Raw genomic sequence first — 6,722 nt, 5'->3', positions numbered from 1 at the left:
ATTGCTCCAGTCTCCATTAATGAAATTATGGGGGCTGTAAGGTCGTTAGCCTTGAAGAAGAGTCCAGGTCCAGATGGATTCTCCCTAGAGTTTTATAATCCTTCGGGGACAAAATGGTTCCAATTTTACAGGAATTGTTTAATTATCTAAGAGAAGCCACTGCTCAGGTAGGGAATCTATTAGAGGCCTTAACTGTCTTGCTCCCAAAAAAAGCCAGGTAAAGATCTCCTGGAATGCAATTCCTACAGATATCAGATTTCAAAATGCTGGCAAAAATACTGCATCAATTCTGGAGAGAATATATTACCAATGCTAATTGATTCTGATCAAACAGGATTTGTGAAGGGGAGGCACTTTTACCAATATGAGGAGAATGCTAAATATTATCCATATAGCAAAGCGACTTAAAATCCTGGGACTCATTTCATCTTGAGACGCAGATAAAGTGTTTGATCCCATCTCCTGGAGATATTTATTCAGTGTTGCAGCACTACGGATTTCCATCACAGTTTTCACAGTGGCTTTTTATACAAGACTCATTGCGTTAGAATAATGATTAATGGGGTTTTCTCTGCTGCTTTTTCTGTCATGAGAGGAACAAGACAAGGCTGCCCCCTGTCCCCCTACTCTATTCAATTTGGCACTGGAACCGCTTGCTTAAAAGATTAGGGAGTCTGTGGAAATTCAAGGAATTAAAGTGGGTTCAACAATGGATAAAATATCATTATGTGCAGATGACATATTACTATATATAACTAAAACAGGAATCTCTCTTCCTCCTCTGGTGTCTTTATTAAACGATTAAAGCACTTAATCTGGTTATAAAATTCATTACAGTAAGTCTTTACTATTAGCTATAGAGCCATCAAAAGGCCAGAAATGTAAAATGGGAGAGTTTACAGTCTCCGATTCAGCGTTGAGATACTTGGGGATAGTTGTAACATCCAACATAAAGGATCGCTATAAAAACAGTTATAAAGTAGTTCTTCAAAAACTACATGCAGACTTGAGCAGATGGTAGACCTTCCCATTATCATTATTGGGTAGAGCTTAGTTGGTTAAAATGGAGGTACTCCCTCATCTTTTATGTCTTTTCCAACATTTGCCATGTGAGATTCCTAAAACAACTTTTAGAGTATTAGATAGAGCAATAAACTCCTTTCTATGGAGGGGAATAGTTCCTCACATTTAACTAAAAAGTGAGGACTTCCGGCTATGACGTCAAGGGAGATGGAAGCAACTGAGTAGAGCTCCGTGGCCCCGCTCCCCTACTTGCTAATAATAGCTTCTACTCCCGTTAAAATCTGCCGTTTTTTCTTTTTCGGTGGCCTCTCTGCAGTGACTGCAAGCCCCGGAGGCAACGGGACGTAGAGGGTGAGCACATATGATACCTCCCCAGACTTTACTCCGTCCATGACAGCGCAGTATAAATGACGGCGGCCATGTTTTTTGTTTTTCTTTTAATTTCGCAGCCGCCTGGTGCTGAGGCTTAATTCAGGGGAACCTAGCTTTGCGTCCCTCCCGCCACCCGGCAAAATCGGCTGTTTTTAGCTGCTCTGCGGCCTTCACTGCAAGGCCCATCAGCATCGGGTACACACGAGTCTTACCTCTCCGGATCGCCACTTACCCGCGGGAGTGCTGCAAAATGGCGGCGGCCATGTATTTTTGAGGGGAGGGGAGGGGAGAGGAGGAGAAGAGAGAAAACTTCGGCACCGCGCGGTGTTGCTGCTTGACTCTGGGGATTCTGGACCTTGGTTCCTCCTGTTACGCGGTAAAGATGTGCCGGTTTGACTTTTTTATTAGTACTGAGGCTCTCCCTGAAGTGACCATCAGCCCCGGAGGCAGAGGGAAGACTCAGGTGACTGCATGATATTGCTTCCGTTCTTCGAACACCCGTGAGTGCGCTGGAAAACGGCAGTGGAACTGTTTTTTTTTTCTTTTCTTTTTCTCAGAGATCTGGTGCTGCAGGGTCATATTGCCTGCCACTAAGGATCCCTGTTCACTGTCTCTCCTGCACGAAAATATCTCATCAGCAGACCGATACGGGGTATGTGAAACCGTAGTGGCCACTGTGTATGGGATCGCAGCACACACAGACCACGTGTGGGAACACCTAAGATGGCTGCTGTACCGACGGGCGAAACTGTGACATCCTCTTTTACGGAGGAAGCCCTTAAACAAATAGCACAGCGGGTTACGGAGGCCCTAGATGGCAGACTCATCAAGATTCAGACCTCTTTAGAGGACATTAAGGGCGTTGTGGAAAATCAGTCCAGACGGTTGGATGTCGCTGAAACCACTATTTTGGATCTTGGTGATAGAGTGCCCGAATCGGAGCATCAGGTGATGGTCCTGCAGGGCCAGCAGCGTGACTTGCTCGCTCGGATGGAAGAGCAGGCGGACCGTGGACGCAGAAATAATCTGAAAATTATAGGCCTCCCGGAACACGTAAAAGATGGGGAATTATGGAATTTTAATGAGCAGTGGCTTCCGGAACAGGTTGCGCTGAATCTGGAGGGTGAGTGCCTGCAATGCGAACGAATTAATCAAATAGGCCCTCCCCGGGATGGTGCAGGCAGACCTCGGCCTGTGATGGCACGTATTTTGCATTGGGAACATAAAACACAATTGATGAGAGCCTTCCGTCAGAAGGCATTGGTGGAATACCAAAATAATCGCATTTTGCTGTTTAATGACTTCTCCGCCAGCACTGCAGCTCAACGGAAGCTGCTGTCACCGGCCTGTACAGCGCTCCATAAAAGGGGCATTCGCTTTGCGCTGTTATATCCTGCGAAGCTACGTGTTCATCATGATAATAAGGTTCTTTTTTTTTTTACCACTAAGGAAGCAGCTGACGGATTCATCAAGACTCTTCCACGGCTTGAGGAGGAGTGAAGCATGTATACCTGCAGTTTCAGTTTTCAGTTCTGTGTGGTTGATCCGATCCAAATAGAAGCAACAAGGAAGCACAAGAATGGTTCCCTGAGAAAATGTAGGGGCTATCAGAGGGGTTTCTCTCTTTTCTTGATAGTTATATTCAGGATCCTTGAATAACCAAATAAGCCTGAAGTGGACATTGCTCTGCCTGAGCAAGGAGACGGCTAACTTATCTCTTCGGGCCCTAATGTGTTTTTGTTCCTTGACTAGTAATGCTTAACTACCGGAGTATGGAAGTTCTGGTGTTATACGGGAGAAAAAAAACATTTTTTTTTGATTGTTTAAGGGGGGAGCGGGGTTGGAAGTGGAATACCCTAAACCTCAAAGTCCTGAGGGGGTGGGGGTGGCCCAATACCTCTTGGAGCGAAGGTGTTGAGAGCTGCGAAAGCTGGGCTTGATGTGGATGGTTGTGATGTGTGATATGAGTGTAGTTTTGAATGTGTGGATGCTTGCGGGGGGGGAAAGGGGAAGGGGAGGGAACCTCTATACAAATGCAATTGATTTCCTTTTACGGGCTGACTCGACATTTGATACTTTATCTTCAAAGGCCCAGGCTGGGGGGGTCTTGAGAGGTCCCATGGGAATGATGTCTCTGTTTACAATGCTTATCTGGGTATCTGGTATGGCGCAGGTTAAAATTGTTTCCATGAATGTGGACGGTATTCACTCACCGATCAAATGGAAAAAGTTATTTACCACGTTTAAACGTATGCATGCCCATGTGGTATTTCTACAGGAAACGCATCTTAATGATAGTGAACATGCTAAGTTAAAGAGAGATGGGTAGGCCATTGTTTTTATTCTTCCTTTAATTTGAGACAACGGGGGGGTGGCTATTCTTGTTCATAAAAATGTGCCCTTTCAGCCCATGCAGACCTACCAAGACCCAGAGGGCAGGTATATGATTGTTATTAGTACACTCTATGCACAGAAAATGGTGTTATGTAATATCTATGCTCCAAATGTGTACTGTCTCTCCCTTCTTTGCCTCTCTGGTGAGTCACTTGGCAGATTTTTCAGATTGTCGGATGGTGATTGGTGGTGATTTTAACATAGTGGCCAATCAGCAACTTGATATTCGACCTTCTAAACCTGTTAACCCGCAGCATCAGCACAAGAGCGTTACCCTCTTATGCGATGAATTACGGTTACTGGATATATGGCGGGTGTTACACCCAGGGGAATCTGACTACACATTCTATTCCAACCCGCATCAGACTTATTTGCGACTAGACTACTTACTGGTTTCAGAGTCATGGTTTCCGAAGGTGACGGAGGCTAGTATCGGCGCTATCTCCCTTTCTGATCATGCACCTGTAACGATGACGCTGAGCTGCGGACTTAGTACCCGACTTCCATTCTCCTGGCGCATGCGTCCTGACCTTTATTTAGACAAAGCATTTCATACTTATTTACAAAATAGTTGGACGGAATACTTAAAATGTAATGTTACTCCTGATGTTGGTCCAGAGACGGTGTGGGAGGCAGGAAAGACGGTGATGCGGGGGGCCATTATAGCATATGTCGCTAAGGTCAATAAACAATGTAATGTGGAAATTTTGAGATTAACTGCCATTCTTAAGGACGCTCAACAGCAACATATGACCAAACTGACGATCAATACTAAAGCGACTGTTGATCGAGCTCAGGAAGCCCTTAACGGTTTGCTTCACCAGAGAGCTTCTAAGTCCCTTAGATATTATCGTTATCAATTATATAAACATGGGAATAGGGCTAGTAAGCTGATGACCCATCTTATTCGGCCTAAAGGGCAGCGGGCATCGGTGACGGGGATCCGGGATCGAGCGGGAGTTCTCTTAAACACGCCGCTAGACATAGCACGCCGATTTCGGGAATATTTTGAGTCCCTTTATGGCCCTAAGAATATGGATGCCAGGGTGGCTGACTCTCTATTTCGAGATCTCCCATGGCCTTCGCTGACCGCGGAACAAGCCCAGATGCTTAACCGACCTATTACAGACGGGGAAATCTACTCTGTTATACAGAAGCTTAAATTGGATAAAGCTGCTGGGATGGACGGGTTAGGCTACGAATTTTATAAGGTGCTGAGATATACCGTTCTGACCCCGTTGCAGAAATATTATACTGATCTGCTGTCTACCCAACGTATAGCTGAGGGTACTAATCACTCTGTCATTGTTGTTATCCCCAAATCCGGGAGAGACCCCCTGGAGGTGGGTTCTTATAGGCCCATTTCCTTGCTGAATGTTGATATTAAAATCTTGGCGGCGGTGCTTGCAGCCCGCTTGTCTGACCTTTTACCTTTCCTGATCCAAGAGGATCAGACGGATTTTGTAAAGGGGTGGCAAGGAGTACGAAATATACGTCAGTTGCTGGCGGTCCTCAGTTACCAACTGACAGCGGAGGCTTTAGTCTTAAGTTTGGATGCGGAAATGGCCTTTGACTCCCTATCGTGGGAATACTTGTTCTGGGCCTTGAGGCGTTATGGGTTCTCGGGGGCCTTTCTTCAATGGCTGGAGGCCCTCTATAGTAACCCTAGCACCTCTATTTTACTTAATGGGGAACCCACAGCACCCTTTTCCCTACATTGTGGTGATCGACAGGGGTGCCCGCTGTCCCCGCTTCTATTTGTGCTGGCTTTAGAACCTTTGGCTATACGGCTGCGCGGAGACCCGGGGTTCTCTGGGGTTAGTGTAGGTGGTTACCCTCTAAAGACAGCTTTATTTGCTGATGACATCCTTTTGTTTGTGGGAAAACCACGTACTAGTGTGCCCTTTATTATTACTCTTTTTGACAAATTTCGTCAGGTGGCAGGGCTAAAAATTAACTATGGAAAGTCAGAGGCCTTGGCCTTAAATGCTCATCTGCCGGACTCCTGGGAGGGCTCTTTCCCCTTTCAGTGGGCACCGGACAAGATAAAGTATCTGGGTCCCTTGTCATTTGGAACAGCTGTATGAATTGAATATCACCCGTGTATTGTGAAGCTTAGGGCACAACTGCAGAATTGGACATCCTTACCTCTATCCCTGTTTGGTAGATGTGCTCTCATTAAAATGGTGGTGTTGCCTCGGCTCCTCTATTTAATGCATATGATCCCCTGCTGGGTAAAGGCTGCTGACCTTCGGCAGTTGAGAGTGGGCCTCCAACAATTTCTTTGGAAAGGAAAGCGAGCCCACCTGCCATATACGGTTTTAGAACGCCCTAGAGAACAAGGGGGGTTAAATCTGCCCAACTTTCGACTTTATAATGGGGCATGCCAGCTTCGCTGTGTGGGTGAATGGCTCACGGGAACTTACTCTTATTGTGCACATGAGTCCCCGTCTGTGACCCCTTTAAGCCTTTTGTAGTTGTGCTCGGGGGTGCGAAGCCGCTTGGATTATCCCAGGATGCTCGTTTCCATGTATTTGAGCTTGGAGGTGGTTGCGATGACCGTGGGGACTGCGAGGATTGGTATCCCTCCTTATGCCGTTTCTGGGAAATGCAAGTTTTGTGCCAGGGAGGGACAGCTGGACTGTTTTCTGGGACTGGGAGGACAGAGGTGTGGTATTTTTGTTCCACTTGTTAGACCCGGAATCCCCTGTGATTCAAGACTTTGCCACCTTGGCCCGCACATTTCAGCTGCCTAACAAATACTTTTATGCGTACTTGCAAGCCCGTCACTATATCCAGTCTCTTCATTGGTCGGCAGAGGAGCTGACAAAAGAAATAGCTTTTGCCACACCAAGGTATTTGATACTGCCTGCCTAACCAATACGATCACTGGATGGAAATTGCTGGGTCAGTCCCTCGGACAGGATGGACAT

This window comes from Rhinatrema bivittatum, chromosome 4 (genome assembly GCF_901001135.1).
Source record: "Rhinatrema bivittatum chromosome 4, aRhiBiv1.1, whole genome shotgun sequence".
In the NCBI taxonomy this organism is placed as follows: domain Eukaryota; kingdom Metazoa; phylum Chordata; class Amphibia; order Gymnophiona; family Rhinatrematidae; genus Rhinatrema; species Rhinatrema bivittatum.
The sequence above is the reverse complement of the archived record's forward strand: the minus strand, read 5'-3'. Positions refer to the sequence as shown.